A 21,626-nucleotide genomic window follows, 5' to 3' on the forward strand; every position below is an offset into this window, starting at 1 on the left:
CTCGGTCTCCACCTATATGATTTAAAAATCTAATTTGCTTCAAATATCCTGTATGACAGGGATCACTGCCACAACTTCAATTCTTTACTGAGGGAATAGTCAGTGAACAGATTGAAGCCCAATGCCATTACTTTGTGCCTTCCCAATGTCACTTCTGAGTCTGCATCAAAACAATAACACATACTTGAACTTGTATTTTTTTAAAAAATCTGCTTTAGTGCTCATAATCCTTTTCAATCCCTTTTCCTGGTATCTAAAATATCTTAGCAACAACTCTCATATTTGAGCAACCATCAGGGTATAGTTTCAAATACTACAGCAATCAAAGCATCCTACTTCATTACTTGCTGATTTTTTCCAGACAATCTATTTTTATTTTGTGAATATAACAGCGATATAGAAGCACATGATTTACTACCCTTCTCTCTAGTCCTCAAGAAAACTCTTTCTGTGACAAGCAAATTTCCAAGACTCTGTGACTTTTTTCATTCTTTTTTCTTTTTTTGAGATAGAGTTTCGCTCTTGTCATCCAGGCTGGAGTGCAATGGCGCCATCTCAGCTCACTGCAACTTCTGCCTCCCGGGTTCAAGCAATTCTCCTGCCTCGGCCTCCTGAGTAGCTGGGATTACAGGTGCCTGCCACCACGCATGGTTAATTTTTTTATTTTTAGTAGAGACAGGGTTTCACCACGTTGGCCAGGCTGGTCTTGAACTCCTGACCTCAGGTGATCCACCAGCCTCGGCTTCCCAAAGTGCTGGGATTACAGGTGTAAGCCACCATACCTGGCCGACTCTGACTTTTAAAGAGCCTCTGTTTGCTGCTGATTGATTAAGCTCAGTTATCATTTGAAAACTTCCTGAGGCAGGAGAACGGCGTAAACCCGGGAGGCGGAGCTTGCAGTGAGCTGAGATCCGGCCACTGCACTCCAGCCTGGGTGACAGAGCAAGACTCCGTCTCAAAAAAAAAAAAAAAAAAAAACTTCCCAAAGAAGGCAGACTATATTCTGATGGAAAAATCACTATTATGATATACTAACATGAACCCTGTGAACCTCACCATTAACCAGAGATTTAAAAAAGTTTTAAATTGAGGTATAATATATAAACAGTGAAGTGTACAAATCCTGTGTAAACCTGATGAATTTACACACACACACACACCCATGTAGCCACTGCCTAGATCAAGATATATTTCCAACAGCTCAGAAGGCTTCTTTGTCTCTCTTATGTCTCTTCTTAATATCCCTCTTCATGTAACCAAAGACCTGACATCTATAACCATAGATTTGTGCTGCCTGCTCTCTAACCTCATAATAAAAGGAAACATACTGTGTGTGTAGTTTTGTGTCTGGCCTCCTTCCTTATCAGTATGTCAATGAGATTCATCCTTGTTTGTACTTAACATAGGACTGCATTCACTGTTTTGATATTCCACAGTTTATTCATCCATTCTATTACTGATGAGCATTTGGGTTGTTTACGATTTTGGGCTATTGTAAATAAAGCTATTTAGTCTGAGATTTTCACATATAAAAGAGCACCTAGCTACACACAAATTCTGCTGTTTGGACAATCCTTTATGTGATGATAGACACAGAGTAGAAAATTAAATCAAGGCTGGGCGTAGTGGCTCATGCCTGTAATACTAGCACTTTGGGAGGCTGAGGCAGGCAGATCACGAGGTCAGGAGATTGAGACCATCCTGGCCAACATGGTGAAACCCCGTTTCTACTAAAAATACAAAAATTAGCTGGGTGTCGTGGCGCGTGCCTGTAATCCCAGCTACTCGGGAGGCTAAGGCAGAAAGCATCGCTTGAACCTGGGAGGTGGAGGTTGCAGTGAGCCGAGATTGCACCACTGCACCCAGCCTGGTGACAGGGGGAGACACCGTCTCAAAAAAAAAAAAAAAGTATTCTGTGAATCAAAGGATACAATTTTGCTTGTGTGTATCAAAGGATACTTTAAAAGCAAAAATATAACCTACTAGGTGGGGGGAAATATTTGCAAAGCACATATCTGATAAAGTATTAATATCTGGAATATATGAAGAATACCTAAAACTCAAAAATATAACCTAATTCAAAAATGGGCAAAAGACTTGAATAGAAATTTCTCCAAAGAAGGTATACAAATGGTCCATAAACCTGTAAAAAGATGTTTGGTGTCATGAGTCATTAGGGAAATTTAAATCAAAATCACAATGAGTACCACCTCACACCTGCTAGCATGGCTATAGTTAAAAGACAAAACAAGATGGAAAATAACAAGTGTTGGTGAGGATGTGTAGATGTGTAGAAATTGGAACCTTGCACATTACTGGTGAGAAGGTAAATTGGTACAGACACTATGGGAAACAATTTGACAATTTCTCAGAAGGTTAAACATAAAACTACCATATGACCCAGTCATTCTACTTCAGTTATATACCCAAAAGAATTGAAAGAGGAAATCTGTCTATCAGAAATTTCAACAGAAATTTATCATCTATCTATTATCTATCTATCTATCTCTCTCTATGTTTTTAAAATTAGAACTTGGAGAGATAAAGAACAGATGTTTGCACACCAAATTTTATAGCAGTGTTACTCACAAATGCCAAAAGGTATAAACAACCCAAGTGTCCATGAACAGATGAATGGATAAACAAAATGTGGTTTGTGTACACACACACACACACACACACACACTAGTATTATTCAGCCATAAAAAGGAATACAATTTTGGTATATGCTACAACATGGATGAAACTTAAAAGCATGTTTGGGAAACAAGTCAGACACAGAAGGACATACATCGTATGATTTCACATGTATGAAGTACCTAGAACAGGCAAATTCATAGAGACAGAAAGTGGAATAGTGGTTACCAGGGGCTGGGAGTAGGAGAATGGAGGAGTTATTATTTAATGTGTAGTTTTTGTGGGGCTGATGAAAAACTTTTAAGTTTAGATAATGGTGATGGTTATACAACATTGTGAATGTATTTATTGCCACTTAACTGCACACTTATCAATGGCTAAAATGGTAAATACTATGCATATTTTCCCACAACAAAAGACCAACTATAGGTATAAAACAGTAGTTTTTCAGTAGTCATTCATTCAACACATGCTTATAGGATGCCATCTGAAAATAAGACCCTGTGTTAGGCACTGATGGAAAGAAAGATAAATCAGACTTACTATATTAGTTTCCTATTGCTGCTGTAAAAAAGTACCATAATCTTTTTGGCTTAATACAACACAAATTTATTATCTTACAGTTCTGTGGGTGAGAAGTTCAAAATGGGTCTCACTGGGCTAAAATAAAGATACGGCAGGGCCGGGTTCCTTCTAGGGGCTCTGTGGGAGAATCTGTTTCCAGGCCTTTTCCAGCTTTGGGGGGCTGCCCCTGTTCCTTGGCTCATGGCTCCCCCAGCCCCCCGTCCTCATAGAGCAGCAATTGCATCATTTCAACCCTGCTTCCATGATTGCATCTCCTCTGGCTCAGATTGTCCTGCCTTCTTTCATTTATAAGGACCCTTGTAATTACCTTGGGCCCTCCTAGATGATCCAGGATAATCTCTCCATCTCTACAGAAGATTAGCAACTTTCATTTCATCTGCAACTTTAATTCCTCCTTTCCATGTAACCTAACATATTCACAGATTCCAAGCATTAGGACATGGTTGTCTTTGGGGGCCATTACCCTGCTTACCACACAGATCTTCCTGATTTTGAAGATCAGTAGGAGAGATATGACAAAAGGTCATCAGTGGTGCTGCTGCTGTGCTCTGAGATTTCAGGGTGAGAAAGATTATTCCAGCTGAGAGAATCAAGAAACTTTTCTCAGAGACTATATGGACTATATAGAAACCAGTCAAGAAATATATACAAGGGTACCCTCTATGTCAAGGACTTTCTGAATGTTTTGTGGCATATGTGAGCTACATTTCACATTCAGTGGCGGCAGGATCATTAGAAAGCAGCAGATTAGCCGGGCGTGGTGGCTCACGCCTGTAATCCCAGTACTCTGGAAAGTCGGGGCAGGCGAATCGCCTGACTTCAGGAGTTCGAGAGCACCCTGGGCAACATGGTAAAACCCTGTCTCTACTAAAATACAAAAAATCAGCTGGGTGCGGTGGCATGCACCTATAGTTCCAGCTACTTGGGAGGCTGAGGCAGGGAGAATCGCTTGAGCCCAGGAGGTGGAGGCACCAGTGAGCAGAGATCATGCCACTGTGCTCCAGCTTGGGCTACAGAGTGATTGATACTCCATCTCAAAAAATAAAATAAAATAAAATAAAATAAAAAAAGAAATAAAAAGGAAAAAGAAAAGAAAGAAAGAAAGCAGTAGCAGATTAGTCAATGCCAGAGAGTGATCCACAGTGGCTGCACAGTGGCATAATTCCATGGGGCAGTTTAGGGATAGGACAGCTATGCTGTTGTTGCTTGACAAGCAAGGGTGCCAGGGACCACTATTTCCCAGTATCATGCAGAGGAGGACCTTACATACATAGTACCTGCTGGCAAACCGGAAATCCAGAGAAATGTGAATTCTGGCTCTAGCACTGAAAGTGTAATCTACCTACAAATGGCTGCCTGGCCTTGTGCTTCTCTTACACATGAAGTGGTTATAATTTAGATTGCTTACCAGTGTTTGCATTTGTACTACATTATCCAAGTAGTGACCTCACCAGCATTTTCATATAGATGGCTACTGATAAACAGCAGTAAAATGTATCTTCTGATGTAAGCTTTTTGTATGATGCCCATGTACCCTCAATAGCACCAAAAAGCACTTTCACCCCACAGGAGATGGACTGGGAAATACTGCACTCCAGGTGCAGGAGCAGTGCGTCTGCACCTCCAATCCATGGCATCATGAAACAGCTCCACTAAGCATCTGAGACACCCAGTAGTGGCCACTACCATTTCCCTCCCCAACCGGCATGATTTGGTTTAGTCATCCATGTTAGTAATTGAATAAGTATGTGCTTAATAAATGTTTAATAAATGCATACAATATGAATAAACCAATAACTTCAAATATCTAAAATTGTTAACCCACGCCAACGTTGTAGTTCTGAGGGATCATACTTACCTGATTATATGCATTTCCTTGCAATAATGGCCTCATCGTCTGCACGCATCCTTGCTTAGCCAATTACATAGGTTCACTCTCAGCCTATGTCAACTCTAACTAGAAAAACACACTTATGGATGTTGGAAAAAATCTTTTTAAGGGTGGTTTTATACGAACAAGAAATATATTTCATTAGAATGTGGGCCTTGGTTAAAGGAAAACATTGCAGACCCGTGCAAACCCTGCCTGTCTCTTATTTCTAAGGATGTATCTAAGCCACAGGTGGAGCTGGCTTCCTAGAGCCCAGGAGTTTGTGTTTCTTTCTCTCCTTCTCTACTCAGTGATATCAAGAACTAATAAACCTTTTCCAGTTGTGTGACTCCAGGTCCACAAGGCCCAGACTACTTCACTTAGTGTTTTCCCTGAGAGAATGTCCAGGAAAATTTCTAGTAGACTTCTGGACATTGGTCAAAGATGTTGTGCCAGACCCATGATTCCCTTATAAATGGAACACATTCAAGAATATGTAAAGTCCTTAGGAAATCAGGTTCCCCTATTTTTGGTAAGGCTTGCATAACATTTTCTGACTCTCTTTCTCTCTTCCTTCCTTCTTTCTATGTATTTATTAATTCAACAAATATTGAGCATCTGTGGCATGCAAGGGGCTGATTAGGAACTGAGGATTCAGCTGAGAATATTAAGAAGGTCTTTGCCTCCATGGAGTTTACATTCCAGTGAGAAGGTCAGGTAATGAACAAGTAGACAAATTAATTACTTCAGCCTGTAAGCACCAATAAGATAGTACACAGAGTGCCGTGATAGAGAATAACACGGGGAAAGCATGTTATTTTCATGCACTGAAATTCATATACCTGGACAACTATCTGCAGGTGTGTGAATAACACTGAGCTAGTCTTTTGGGGGCAGCCCCCAAGGAGAAAGCTTGGGTCAGTCTTCCTGGTGAAGGAGGAAAAAGAAAACTGAAAATGCCAGGGCAGTTTATCCTGTGAAGAATTCAGAGAGAAATGAGAATCTTTTAGGTTCTCTAAGATCCATGAGGGCATGGACATCCGTCTTGCTCATCGTGGTATGTCCAGTGCGTAGCCCTGTGCTGGCACACAGAAAAAGTTCCCAAAGCAGTAACAAATGAAAAACCCAACAGATCCTGAAAAGCACACATTAATGGGATTGCTTCTTTCTTTTGTCTTAGGTAGAAGAAAATCCCACAGTATTCAGAGTGATAAGTCTTGATGCCCAGACCCCTTTCCAAACAGAGCAGACTGTGATGGCTCCGGGCATGCCCTTAATAAGGCCCTTAGTAAGGAGTGGCAACAGGCTCAGGGCTGCAAGGACAATCTTCCTCACAGCGTCTTCCAGGAGGCGAAACCACTAGAGTATATTCCTGAGAAATATCAAGACATTAGTGCTGGCTGATTACTGATCGGGTGTTTGAGAAAGGATTATCTCTTGGGTTCAGATTGCTGTTTACCAGAAGAAAATGAATACTCTTGATCCATCCCACAAAGGGTTCATTAAGAAAATACATTGCCCTATTATAGCATTTACTGTCTTGTAATTTATTAGTGCACACATCAATCTCTTACTCCAACAGACTGTAAACTTCTTTTGTGGCAGCTTTAAAATATGATGGGCAGAAGAGACTAAGTCTTGTCTTGAAGCTGCATTTTCATAATAAGCATATGTCTTGAAATTACAGGTCTTAGATCAATAAAGATAGCATTTTTCTTTCTTTTTTTTTTTTTAAAGACAAGGTCTTGCTCTGTCACCCAGCCTGGAATGCAGTGGTGCAATCTTGGCTCACTACAGCCTCTGCCTCCCAGGCTCAAGCCATCCTCCCACCTCAGCTTCCCAAGTAGTTGGGACTTCAGGCATGCACCAGCATGCTAGGCTAGTTTTTATTTTTTTGTAGAGGTGAAGTCTTGCTATACTGTGCAGGCTGGTCTCCAACTCCTGAGCTCAAGTGATCTTCCCACCTCGGCCTCCCAAAGTGCTGGAATTACAGGTGTGAGCCACCGTGCCAGGCAGCATTTTAATTTTTTCGCCAGATTTCTCACTTTCTGTTTATTTTCATCCTCATCATGTTACCTGGGTGGCTTTCGGGTAACTGCTGAAGATTATGGTCAGGCTACCCGCCTCTCTGGATTACTCCCTCAGCGCGAATCTCCCCCTCTCCAACCCCTTTCTTGTTGATCTTTTAAATCCCTGACGTTTAGCACTGTAGCTTAGTAAGTGATTGTTACATTGAGTAACAACACTAATAATAAAAAAAAATTTAAAAAGCACAGAATACAGGTGTTAATCTTATCTTCCAATACTTGTATTTTGAATGTACAACAAGCTGCAAAAGGATAATCACGCTTAATTCAAAAATTCTTTTTTATTCTTTTTTTTTTTTTTTTTTGAGACGGAGTCTTGCTCTTGTCACCCAGGCTGGAGTGCAGTGGCGTGATCTCAGCTCACTGCAACCTCTGCCTCCAGGGTTCAAGCAATTCTTGTGCCTTGGTCTCCTGAGCAGGACTACAGGCACACACCACCATGCCTGGCTAATTTTTGTATTTTTAGTAGAGACAGGGTTTCACCATGTTGGCCAGACTGGTCTCAAACTCCTGACTTCAAGTGATCCACCCGCCTCAGCCTCCCAAAGTGTTGGGATTACAGGCGTGAGCCACTGCGCCCGGCCAAAAATTCATTTTATTTTATTTTATTTTTGACATGGAAAAACCCTTGTTTATTCGATTAAACAAAAATAAAACAAGCTGCATAGGAACAATTTTCTCTTCCAAACGGGGTATATGGCGGCCACAAAGGAGACACTAGGGAGGCATATTGTCCTAGAATAGTGCATTTGAAGTCCACTTCATTTGTGTGAACTGCAAAGATCTCTTACAAGTGGGCTGTAGTCAGACATTTATAACTGCTGTTCCTGTCCTTCTTCTCCCAATCAAACTGCTTTGACCCCAAAGCCTCCAAACCTTCTGTTGGGACAGGTGCAAGAGGTGGAGACTAAAGAGCCCCTGGAGATAAATAAACTGTCATTTCACCAGGACCACTCATGAAATCCCCATAAGCTTTCCCTCCCCAGGATACGGCATTAGAGAAAGGATCTGGGCTTAAACGATTATCGCTGGGCTGCTGCCAAGAGAGAATATCATATTCCTGGCTTAATAAATTAAAAAAAAAGAAAATGTAAGTTGAATCTAAATGAAATATAATTCAATTCCCTTTTTATCCAAGTGATTTAGATGGGCAAAGGATAGGGGCTCTGGTAAGAGCAAATTAAATGAATCCTCTGACACATCACAGTGGCTTTTAGGGCAGCATTGGGGGTGGGCTGTTGAACGGGGAGGTAAGGGCACTCCCCCAGCACCTAAGGCATATGTCAGAACACACAGTGAGAGAGGGAGGTGAGGTGAGGTAAAGCCCTACCCCACTGTTATTCCTGTCTGCTGTACAGTGAGGACTCACAGAAGGTTCTTGAGTAGGGGTCTTGGACATGACCAAAGTAGAGCTTAGGAAGCTAACCTCGTTAGATCTCAATAAATACTTGTTGGGTTAATGAATGAATGATTCAGATTAATATCAAGACAGAGACATGAATCTGGCCACTTAGGAATATGGATTTCACTAAAGCCCAAAGAAAAACAATCAGAAAGTGATATCAGATCAATACCATTATTAAAGTTTTAAGTTATTTATGGCTTTCTAATAGGTTCTTCTTAATGTAACAAAAGTGTTGAACAAATGTGACACGTGGAATGTGATAAAAACACAACCTGACTTTTGTTCTTATTGATCCTATAAAGTTTATTTTGTATGGTAATCTTTTCCTGCCTTGGATGAATACAGTTCACCCCAAGGTAATTTACAGTCTGTCTTGTGGTCATTTTAAGTTACAAACACAGCCCAATCCACACATTAGAATACCGAGCCCTGGAAAAATCTAAAACCTTGAATTTTATTTAATGTTGAATTGTCTCCCTTTCTTGGGCAGCCCCAGTATGAGCTGGCTGCCTGCAGTGAGAGAGGAAGGCTTGATCCTTCATTTCTCTTTTCCTGCTCCTCTTCCTCATTAGGCTTGCCCCTAGGGTTGGGACATAAAGAGAGGAATCAAAAATAGTAGAAGGGAATTTTCTTACTCAGCCCTATCTGCCATAATTTGACTTTGTGCTGAGTGTGGGCTGACATTTAAAGCTGATATTCTCTTGAGCACCCTTTTGGGGGGTACCCCCTCTGTGGGATCTCTGGAGCTGTGTTGATGCCCCTTCTTCTGCTGACAGCTCCCCACTTTAGAGGATCCACCCCCACACACTGTGGAGTCCCATTGCCCCTTCTAGGAGGTCCTCTCTGATAGAGCCTCACACAGCCTCAGGATCGCTGGTCCTCTATCCTGTCGTACACTGGGGGAACACGCCTTGTCCTTCCACTGCAGGGGCTTGGGGTTGCAGGAATTTCCCAGAGGTAGCGGCTACTTGCTTTGGCTTCATCATCCTCAACACAATTGGCCAGCTTCTCTCTTACTCTACAGATTTTCTGGGGCAGAAATCAGCCCTCAGCCCACTGTCTTTCAAACTTCAGGTGACTCACATTAGACTCTCAGAATGGCCGTGTTGAAGGCCCTCAAAACTTGAGGGAGGTTCAGGTGTCTCCTCACCCCTTATTTCCTCTTGAGATACAGGACTTCAGGCTTACAGCAAAAACTTCCAAAAAATCCTTCTCACTAGAATTTTTCTTCTTTCTTCTTACTCTGCAACAAATCTTTTCTATTCTTGAAGAGAGAAAGAAGCCCTTGGATAAACGACCTTAAATGTTGAAACCAAACCCAAACATCAGGGTTTATTTTGTTTTAGATTCCTCTTACCGGGTTCTGTCCCATGCACACATTGGTACCTGAGAGCTACAATGTCAGTCCCTCTGGAGAAACTGAGGTGAGAAGTGTTCTATTTTAACATTAGGTTATGTTCACCTAACAAACTATGTAGGGCATTCAATAAAGTGGCTTCAATTCTTCTCAGTTAATACTCTTGCCCTTTTAAAGCCTGACATTGAAAGAACTTCTAAGGTAACCAAATTGGTAAATATCATTTGCAGTCTTGACTGATTGTGACTGTTGCCTGATCACCAGGGGTAGGAGCTTACACAATTTGGCAGAGGTTTTCTTTAAGAAAAAGAATGCAAAGTTAGGAATAAAAAATTGGTTGTCTAGAAAATAGAAAAAATAAAAAAGAAATAAAAAATTAAAACAAAAACAAAGATAAAAAATTGGGTATGTAAACAACTATTTACTTGGAATGAGAAAAATCCACAAATTACAAATTTTAAAATGCTGATCCTTTTGTGTTTTATAAATGTGATGATTGGGTTCTCACATGTGAGTTGTGTGAGATGCTTCCTTCAAACCCTGTTACAACATCCACACATACCGTGTCTGTCATGAAAGAAGAAAAATTAAAAAAGAATAAAATGTTGACAAATACGTCACAAACATCAAAAGTCCAGGAAAAATTATGTAATTCTTTTATTAATGAATTGTCTTACATATACCTTTATAATTCTTTTGAATTTTAATATAATCAATAATTCTGAATAAATACGCAAAGCTACATGAAATTAAGGTACATAGAGGAGTAAGTAAAATCCATTTTAAACATCATTGCATTAAGCTACTTACTTATACTACGTACATGGGCTTATTTTATAAATATGTGTGGTGATTTTATCACTGGAATGTTTCTTTAGGTTGTTGTAATTTATTGATGAATACTTTTTCATTCTCTTTTCTCTAAATCTGCTCTTTGTCTTCAGGATGCGATGTGATCCAACATATTGGGATGTATAAAACACATGACTAAACAGACACAGTCAGTGTGAACCTGGCACTGGTTTGTGTCCTACAATACAGGATTTCTGATAAATTCTATTTTGTGTGATTTACCTCAAAAATAAAAAATATTGGGTTTATAATTGCATATACTGCTTATCATGTATATTCTCAACAGGACAGAACTTCCATTTTGACCAGGCGTCTTTGAGAATTAAATCCTCAGCTCAGACTTTTACATAACTGAAGATTGGCAGAATTTTCCACAGGCTAGCTTCTGGTTTCATACTATTGAAAACTTTGTCTATGTGATTACCTACAAACTTCCAATGCCAAGTACAATAGGTTACATTAAAATCACAATATGACCTCTAGCTTTGCACCTGTCTGTCAGATATTGGTTGAGTAGCAAAGGAGCATTGGAAATATTGCTGGAAGCCATTCCTGCACCACGATAGCTAACAATAACTTAGATATGGAAGTGAACCACATATAAATAACCTTCTTAACCCAAACTCTATGTCTCTTCAAGTCAGCTTCCCCTTAGCTGAATCCAATCACCCCTTGCCTCTTTAAAATCACCCTTGACCAGGTGCGGTGGCTCACGCCTGTAATCCCAGCACTTTGGAGGGCCAAGGCAGGCAGATCACCTGAGGTCAGGAGTTTGAGAACAGCATGGCCAACATGGGGAAACCCCATTTCTACTAAAAATACAAAAAAAAAAATAGCTTGGTGTGATGGTGTGCGCCTGTAATTCCAGCTACTTGGGAGGCTGAGGCAGGAGAATCACTTGAACCCTGGAGGCGGAGGTTGCTGTGAGCTGAGATGGCGTGACTGCACTCCAGCTTGGATGACAGAGCAAGACTCCATCTCCAAAACAAACAAAAAGACCACCCTACAGAAGAGCAAATGTAACAGACAGTAAGCTGGAGAGGAAAGAGTCAGAGGTCTTAACCGATTTTAGTTAACCTAGCTCACAAGTTTTACAAAAGCTTATGACTATGGGAACACATTGCTTGGGTCCCAAGCATGAAAACGGCTTATGCAAGGGAGGGGGCCTAGAACTTTATTAACATCATAGTAATTTGCCTTGCCAACCAGGAATGAGCCCTGCTTGGATGGACCAACTGTTCACAGTGTATTTACAGTTACAGAATTGGCACTCTGGTGTGCTTGTGGGCAAATGTAGGTTACTATGTGTTACTGCCAGAGTTTAGCAGTTGGTCAACCTCCAACAGGAGTCAGCAACTGTGTAGAATTTCCCTGAGTTTTAAATGTATGTCTTAGCCCTGAAGGCCTTTGGAAAGTTATTGGTCTTATTAGTGAGTTCATATACCATTGAAAGATATTTGACTAGAAAATGACATTTTAGTAAACTGGTAAGGAGGAGACTCATAAAAGCACCACGAAGACACCGGGAATATTAAAGAGAGCACAGTAAGATGTCTTATCAGTTTATGATTCTCTTTTGTATACTAGTACTTTATAAGTAAACAGTCACAGTTAGGAATGATTTCAGCTACAAGTAACAGAATAATTAACTAATGGTGGCTTAAATAATAAAGATAATTAACTCTTAGGACAAAAAGTCTGAAGGTAGGTGACAGATAACTCTGCTATTTTAGGACTGTGTGTCATTACCTTTATGATTCTCACGGTAAAAATATGGTTGTCATAGCTCTGGGAATCATTTGTGCAAAGGCAGAAAACAGGAGGTAGCTAGAGCGTGTGTGTCTATCTCCTTTCAGTAAAGAGGAGAAATCTTTCCTAAGCAATTTGCCATCAGAATTGCTCTTTAAATCTCATTGGCCAGAACTGGGCACATGGGCACCCCTAGCCGCAAGGAGGAGTTGGGAGAGTGAATATCTGGCAAAGGGGTATGAGAGTTTCTTGATTGGCTTAGACTTGTCATGCTTTATCTTTCAGGGCTGGGCACATAGCTGTCCTGAAAAAGAATATGGATTTTATTAGTAAGGAATAAAAGGGATATGGCTATTGGGTGGCAATGAATGTTACATGCAACCAGAACCTTTGGGTTTAGTAAAACTATCTTTTTACTTGGCAATTATCAAACTAACATGAATTAAGAACATATGTGAATACAAACTATCATTTCATTAGCAAATATTCTGTGCTAGGAACTTGGTACTAGATGTTAGATATACATTATCTGCAATTTTCCCAGCAGTCCTGCAAGATGAATATTATCCCTGTTTTCAGAAAAATTAGGTTACATCCCAATTAGAGAAATAAGTAGCTCTATTCTGACTTCTATCATTAAAGTCTTACCTTTCTTGAACTTCAAGTAAATTAAATCATATAGGAGGTATTTTTTGGTTTCCAACTTCTCTTGCTCAATATTAGATTCTGGACTCATTCATGTTGTTAATGAATACCAGGAATAATTTATTTTTTATTGCTGTGTACTTATTGTTTGAAAAAAATAAAAATTTATTCATTTTACTGTAGATTGACATTTGGGTTGTTCCTAGTTTAGCGAAATGATTAAAGCAACTAAGATTATTATGTGTGACACAATTAGATCATGAAGTATATGATTATATAGCTATATGATTAAAGCAACTAATATATAAGTATATATCTTATATTATATAACATTATATTTACAGAAATGACCAAAATAAATCCGACAAAAAGTACTCCTTTTTGTTGGATTTGCAATTTGTTAGATTTACATACAAGAGTAAAATAAGGTATTTTTAGCTTTAGTAGATACTCTCTAAAAGATTTCCAAAGTAGTTGTAACAAGTTACACTCCCGTCAGCAAATTACGAGAGATTCATTTGCCAATGGTTGGCTTCGTTATATATATTATTTTAGAAGGTAGTAAGGAATATGGTATGTGCTATGGAAAAGGAGAAGTTGGGCAAGATAAAGGGGATTGGAAGTACTGGGGGAAAGTACAGCAGTTTGAAATGTTAAATATGTGGTCAGGATTGGCTTTTACTTATTTGTTTTTTTGACAGGGTCTTGCTCTGTTGCCCAGGCTGGAGTGCAGTGGCATGATTATCGCTCACACTGCAGCCTCAACCTCCCAGGCTCAAGCGGTCCTCCTGCCTCCCAAGTAGCTGGGACTACAAGTGTGTGCCACTGTCCTCTACAAAAAATATATTTTGTATTTTTTGTAGAGATGGGGTTTTGCTGTGTTGCCCAGGCTGGTCTGGAACTCCTGGGCCCAAGTTATCTGCCACCTTCACCTCTCAAAGTGCTGAGAGTACAGGTTTGAGCCGCCATGCCTGGCTGGCTTTTTTTTTTTTTTTTTTTAATGTGCCAGCTGAGCAAAGTCACGAAAAAGTAAGGGAAAGAGCTATGCAGGTATGTGAGGAAAGTATTCTGGGTAGAGGGAAAAGCCAACACAAAGGCTATTAATAAATTGCTGGTATGTTCCAGCAAAAGCAATTGGTCACTGTGGAAGAAATAGAGTGAACAAGGGAGAAAGCTATGGGAAATAATATGAGGGGGGAAACAGCCAGATCATGTAGGGCCTCAAGGACATGGTGAGTGCTTTGGCTTTTACACGGAGTGAAATGGGGAGCTACAATAGGGGTTTGAGATGAGTGACATAATCTGATTTACACTTTAAAAAATTCTGGTTGCTAGATTAAAAATAACTGTGGGTGGGAGCAGGGAGATGAATTAGTCTATTGCAGGAGGTGACAGTGGCTTTGACCAAAGTGGTGATAGTGGATGCTCCAGGCAAATAAGGTGTCAAAAGCCAAGGTGCAGAGATGGAAAGTTCAGTTTGAGGCCGGTATCAGAACTGTGAGCAAACCAGTTGTCTTACTAACGGGGGAGGGAAAATGACAGCTGCCATTTATTGAACATTCACTATGTGGCAAGCATTGTGCTAAATGTGATACTCAGGCGACCTCTTTTAGTCTCCATAACAACCTTGTAAAGACATTTAGACTTTAGAACCTTTCATAGTTACATGACTAAAACGTAGCACACCTGGCATTCTAACCCTTCATATCATTCTATTCTAGCACTAAGGCTAGAAGGGAAACTTGAGGCCAGATTGTGGAGGGCCAAGAGGTTTGAACTTTTGCCTGGTTTGAACTTTTACCTTCTCAATCTTTTTCCCGCGTCCCCACATTTGAGCGACAGGACACCTCCAGGAACTGCAGCTCAGCAACAGAGGTTCAGCGCGAGCGCGGCCTGGGGAGGGTCATCGCCTTTTTGGGCGTGTGGGGAGAAAGGCGGCTCGCCTTGTCGTGGCTGGCGATACCCCTCTCCAGGAAGGGTGTGACTCTCCGCTTGAGGATCCTCCCTATACGTAAAGAGGAGGCTCAGCAGAGCCTTAATGAGAGATCATAGAGGATCGACAACAAGGGTCCGGAAGACGAATTGGCAGTGAGGTGTATGGATTCGATACAGAAGCTGGAGGTAGAGTCCAGCTAACAGACCACTGCAGTTCGACGGAGCCAGAGTGGGGCAACGAGGAGAGATGTCGGGGAGGGAAAGGGGATGGGACTTGGGGACTGGAACGGCTCGAGGGCGACGGAGACAGGGGAGTTAGGCTCTAAGGATTCTCTTACTGTGCCTCCTCCCAGTGTCCTCGGGTGGCGGCTGCACAGCCCGCGAGCCCTCAGAGCTGCCGTGCAGCATCTTGGCCACTAGGAGGCAGGCCCGCCTCATCTGGAGCCCCGGCTGCCGCTCCCTCCAGGGAGGGCGGGGCTGCTGCTTAAATTCCAAGTCAGGTCAGCCCCTGGAACGCTTAATGGGAGCTTGGATTTAGAACAGTTGATTGTCATTGAGAAGGAAATTTGGACGGTCTCCCACTTGATTGAAAACGGCTAGAAACAAGGCTTACGGTAGAGCAATGAATGCCAGAGTGCAGGCGCCGGTGCCCAGGCGGCCCGGGGAACAGGAGGGCCGGAGGAGGAAACAGCTGCCTGCAAAACACCAGCAGCGCCCTTAATTAACACCAGTGCTGGCCCGGGGGGATTGTGCTTCCGGAAATTCCCAACTCCTTTCCCTGCTTGCCCAGGGCCATTCCATTATACAATTTCTTACGTTTTTCCCAGTCCCGGGTCTGAAATGGAAAGAGGTGTTACCCTAGATGCCCCGAGACAGCGGGGCCACAGAGACCTCGCACAGCCGAGTAGCAGTGGAGCAGGTGTGTGTGCGTGTGCGTGTGCATGTGTGCATGCTATGAGGGTGTGGTGTGTGTAACATGCTCCCATGTATCTATGTGCCTGCTCTGCAGGGGGAATGCTAATATTTGTTTGTTGTTTGGCTTCAGCCCAAAAGAGAAACAAATAATGAGGTGAACGGAAATGAGCTGAAGTCTCTGTTTTCACCGCTAATTAGCCCCCGTCGATTTTGACGAAGAAGACATACAATAGACACAAGCGAGCAACGGATGAGAAACTCAGGGACCTAGGCTGGGGAAAGGGCGTCTGGTGCGGGGTGTGTGGGCAGGGCTAGGAAGGGAATCTCAGAAGCCCGGTGCCTGGATCAGGCCAACAGGTCATTCCCACCCTTAGATGAAAATCTGCGCATTATTCCATCTTGGCTGGCATCTCTTATGGGCTGGCCTTCATCTTACTAAAGGCCATTTCACTTTTTGAAGGGTTGACAGTTACCTTCTTCACTTTCCCCTGGGCAGTTCTTTGTTCTCTTTGTCAGGCTGGCTGCTGTCCATATTTCTCAGAGCCGTGGTCACAGCCTCTTACTCACCAGCTGCGCAGACAAACCCAGCCTTGACCTGGCTCTGCACTTCAGCATGTTGCCTGCTGCTCCTTAGGCTCTTCTCTTGCTACCTGTGAAAGGTCAGATGCAGAATGGTGAAGGCAGAAACAGACTGTCTGATGACAAGGTGAGGAAGAGCTGCCACTTAATATGCCTGTGTCTATTGATGTGCGAGTAAGCGGGAAAGGTGGTGGTAGAAAGTCATGTTAGAGACCTCTGTGGCAGACCCTTCACTTATCAGCAATGCCGGGGTCCCTGTCTGTGGTGCCCCCACAGGCCCAACTCATATAGGCTCCAGAGACACCAGTTCAGCTCAAGAACGTGTCCCCCAAGTTGCCAAAGTATGTGTCCTACCCTCAGAGAACCTGGTCTCTCCAGGGCTCTCATTGCCCCTTGTGAACATACGCCTTGCTCCTTGAGCATGAATATGAGAATTAAAAAAAATTCTTCACCCGGAGCAAGTTCTCCTCAGACTTGTATTCTCGTATGTGTGTGTATGAGAGGGAACTTCATTTCTTCCACATCCTAATAAATATAGAGAATGGTCACTTCTTAGAAATTGTTGTTCACAACACTTCTGGGTTGTTGCTAGTCTTTATCCCCTTTCTTTTTGCTTGTCCCTTTAGGGCACAACTATCACAGTCCAGGTTTTCTTTCTAATGCTGCCCTTCTTCTTCTTTTGTTTGTTTGTTTGAGATGGATTCTCACTCTGTTGCCCAGCCTGGAGTGCAGTGGCATGATCTCAGCTCACTGCAACCTCTGCCTCCTGGGTTCAAGCGATTTTCCTGCCTCAGCGTCCCAAGTAGTTGAGATTACAGGCATGCACCACCACGCTCAGCTAATTTTTGTATTATTAGTAGAGATGGGGTTTCACCATGTTGGCCAGGCTGGTCTTGAACTTCTGACCTCAAATGATCTACTCTCCTCAGTCTCCTAAAAAGCTGGGATTACAGGCATGAGCCACTGTGCCCAGCACGCTCTTCCTTTATAATTTGGTAGATTGGGCCATGGTGGGAGTTCTCGAACTTTAATAATAATGATAAAAAAAAAAACTCCCAAGAAGTTTGTTTTAAATGCAGATTTGTCAGGTCCTGCCCAAATCTATGGAATCAGAATTTCTGGAGTGGTATACGGGAATCAGCATTTTACCAATCCCTCTGCTACCTCCTCCTCCCCTAAGATCCGAAGTCAAACGGTTCACAGAACACATATCATAAAACGTGGTGCTGAAGGAGGCCTTGAGCCCTTGTCTTGGTCACTCAGGCTGCTATAACAAAACACTGTAAACTGGATGACTTATAAACAACAGCAATTTAATTCTCACAGTTCTGGAGGCTGGAAGTCCAAGATCAGATATGGTGTCTGGTGAGTGCTCACTTCCTGTTTCCTAGAACAGTCCTTTTCCCCGGTGTCCTCACCTAGTGAAAGGGGCAGATAAGCTCCCTTGGGCTCTTTTATAAGGGCACTGATCTCACTCATGAGCCCTCCACTTCATGACCTAATCACCTCCCAAAGGTCCCACCTCTTAATACCATCACCTTGGGGTTTAGATCTCAATACATGAGTTTTGGAGAGACACAAACATTCAGACGACAGCTGTCCCTTTTTTTTTTTTATGTTGAGAGTTCTTTATATATTTTAGATCAAGACCTTTCTTAGATATGTAATTTCTAAATATTTTCTTCCTGTCTGTAATTTGTCTTTTGATCCTTTGTCCAAGGTCTTTCACAGAACAAAAGTTTTTAATTTTGATGAGATCCAATTTATAAATTTTTCTTCTTATGGCTCATGCTTTTGATGTCAAGTCTAAGAACTTTGCTTAGTCCTACACCCCAAAGATTTTTCTCTTATATAGTTGTATGTTTATGTTTGAGTCCATGATCCATTTTGAGTTGATTTTAGTATTGGTTTAGGTCCAATTGCTCCAGCACCATTTATTGAAAAGGCTATTTCTCCTCTATTGCATTGCTTTTACTTCTTTGTCTAAAATTAATGGGAATTTTGAGTGGGGCTATATCTGTGTTCTCTATTCTGTTCCACTGATTGCTTTGCCTGTTCCCTCTACCAGTACCATACTGTCTGGATACTGCAATTACATATTGGGCCTTAACATTGGGAAGAGTGATTCTTCCCACTTTATTCTTGTTTTTAGTTTTTTTTGTTTGTTTTCTTTTCTTTTTTTTGTTTTGTTTTTGTTTTTGTTTTTTAGCAATTCTTCGGTCTTTCCCTTTCCATCCAAATTTTAGAGTAAGCTTGTCTATGTCTATGAAAAAAACTTATTTAAATTTTGATAGTAATTGCATTAGCATGATGTAGTTACAGAGATGAAGCTGTGTGGAATAGTTGGGCAGCCGTAGTTGCTATATGATTTGTTAATAAACTTTGATCCTTCTAGAATCCTAGAACCAGAGAGGACTCAACACTTTAAACTGACTCCAGGGAACATTGTAAGATCTTGGGGGTTCATACACTGTGTTTAGGAAAACAGAGCTGTCTTAAGAGAAGTTGTACGTACTTCTGTGAGTACCGAATGTTCTCTCTTATGGCTGTGAGAACCAAATGTTTACTTAGGTAAAATTGATCTTCACCTCTACTTTACCAGGGAAGGAAGAGCTGAAGGACCCTGGGGATGATTGAACAAAAGCCTCTCACCAGCACGCTCAGGAATTGTCCTGAGGGCAGCAGGAGGAGTGGTAATTCTGCAAGAGAAGGTGGCTTTGTTGAAAGCCTTTAAATTCAGCTTCATTACTCGCCAGTCTCCTTCCTTGTGTTCTGACCATATTTCTTATCCATTAGGCAGCCAGCTGTTAACATGAGATCCTCCTGGTTTTGCATTCTTTTCTGCAATGCTGACACTTCCTTCTAGTCACACCCTTTGGCGCTCTAATCTGTGATCTTAGTTTTAGTCAGTGATGAAGATATTTCGCACATTAACTCTTATTTCAGTTAACACCAGATGAAGTGAACTCAACTCCTCTTCTCTTCTCACACAAAAGTTGGCCCCAAACTAGTTCAAAAATATCTTTGAATTCTTTCTTGGCTAGTGTCAGTTATTTGTGTCCCTTTAGTGATCTGATTAATATTGGCTTTTGTGATGGCTGTCACGTCAAGACAGCTGCAAGCATTGTTAAAGAAACATTTGATAAGAGGGACTACTTACCTGGAATTCACCCCCAGACCACTGAAATCTTAACTACTGTTGACAGTTTTGTGTATCCTTTAAGGAGTTCTTTAACTCTGAATTCTATAGAGAAAATAAAAAGATTTGTTGAAAATGACTGACCCCATGTGGGTTGAGAACTATATCCAGTTAACTAAACTGTAAACAGCTAACTGAATCTGTTAACAGTTAAGTATGTTATCTATAAAATAAGCTTCAAGTAGCACTATGTGTTGTAACTTCTTGGTGCCTCTAAATTAAGAGTTAAACCCTTAGATCTGGCTAAGGAAGTGACTTTATCCTAGCTCAAAGGAGGCCTTTTCCTCAACTCTTCCTCCATTATTTTTATTCTCTATTGTTTACTTATCATCTCATATGTCCCCTGTCATGTTACTTTGGAATCATTTCTTCGAGATGCAAACTGCAGCTGATGTGGTCATTGGATCTACTGCAGCCCCCACCAGGTGTTCACTTCTGGTGAGAGGTATATCCAGGGCCTGAGTGCTGGAATCCAAAGATGACAAAGGTGGAGCATTGCTGAGTTAACCTCGCAGCTGGAGGGTGTGTGCTGCATATTCTCCCCTTGGGCCATGAGAGCACATGCTTGAGAATTACACAAGCCTGTAGCAGGGCAGGGCTCAGGGCTATGGAATTGATAACACCAGTGGGACTAAGGCATCCACCATCTGTTCTTTGTTATGTTCATGCCCATCACCAAAGTAAAAATCACAGTCATCCTTCTCTCTACCATTTCTGTCTCAATCAATCACTTCCTCCTAGGCTGGCCAAATTATCTTCTCCAACTTGCCAGAGGAAGAGGGAATGTCTTTTGGTAAGGCACAGAGGAGCCCTCGGTTTTCCAGTTACACTCCTGCTAATTGCAGAGAGTTCTCAGTTCTTGGTAATCATGGAGGCTTGCATCTTTAAGCGCGTGCCATCTGCAAAAACTGGCCCCAGTTGCTATCTGGAGATGGCGTCTCCCACTGAGATCTGCATGAACTTTGTCCCTGTAGGCTACAGGGATCTAAGTAGTTTTCAAGTCCCTGGCTTTTGATAGGAAGCAAAAAGCTTCCAGATTGAGTACAGCCTGAAAAAGGAAGAGAATTTGTTGATACTTCCTGTGTTGCGATAACAAATACCCAACCTAACTGCTGCTAGATAGGGGCTGGCAGTTCTCTTCATGCTCACTATGGAGGCAGGGCGGGGAGAGTGGGAGTGGGGAGCTCTCCCGTCATGCAGGCTCCATTCATAGAACACTTCCTAAAAACCCCTTCCTGCCTTTGTAATCCTGGGGATGCAGAGCTGCCCTGTCTGCTCTGTGCAGAGCCCTGCCTGTGCTCTGCCTCGCCGGTGCCCTCTCTAATTGCCCTCTTCCTTACAAAATCCAGCTGCTGGTTGAGGCTTCTCTCCCTGTATTTACAGCCGTCTAATCAGCTGGTAATTTACTTTCAATCAGTGCCAGATTGTGTTCCTCAGATTCATATCTCCTATTTCATTTAGTGAGGAAATGATTGCCTTTCCTCTTTACCATTTGTTTTAAATACTAGCTGCCATGTTGTGCCGAGTAATGGTCTCTTAAATACCAAGGTATGACCTGGCAGTTCAAGACAGCATTTGTCCAAAGCTATCTAAACACTTACAGTGTGCTCGAGGCAAGTCGACATGCTTGGGACTGGGGTAGCATCTGTCATGCCGTCTCATGCCCAATAACTTAAGTTCTTCAGTTGTCAGTGTCAAATCTTGATTTCTAGAGGCTCCTTGTTATTTAATTCCAGCCAGGAACTGATTTCCTTGCGGGCTTCTGTGAGGCCATCCTGAATGGCTGCCGTGGGGTGAGGATGATCTGGGGC

General features: G+C 42.0%; 1 non-coding gene across 1 annotated transcript; it reads left to right on the forward strand.

Annotated features, from left to right (window-relative positions):
* Nucleotides 1–10,409: 10,409 nt before the first annotated feature.
* Nucleotides 10,410–10,514, forward strand: LOC114675415 (small nucleolar RNA U13). The gene has a single exon (XR_003726439.2). It is a non-coding gene; the product is annotated as a small nucleolar RNA U13 (small nucleolar RNA).
* The last annotated feature ends 11,112 nt before the right edge of the window (nucleotides 10,515–21,626 follow it).

The sequence above is a fragment of the Macaca mulatta genome, chromosome 1 (genome assembly GCF_049350105.2).
Source record: "Macaca mulatta isolate MMU2019108-1 chromosome 1, T2T-MMU8v2.0, whole genome shotgun sequence".
Classification (NCBI taxonomy): Eukaryota; Metazoa; Chordata; class Mammalia; order Primates; family Cercopithecidae; genus Macaca; species Macaca mulatta.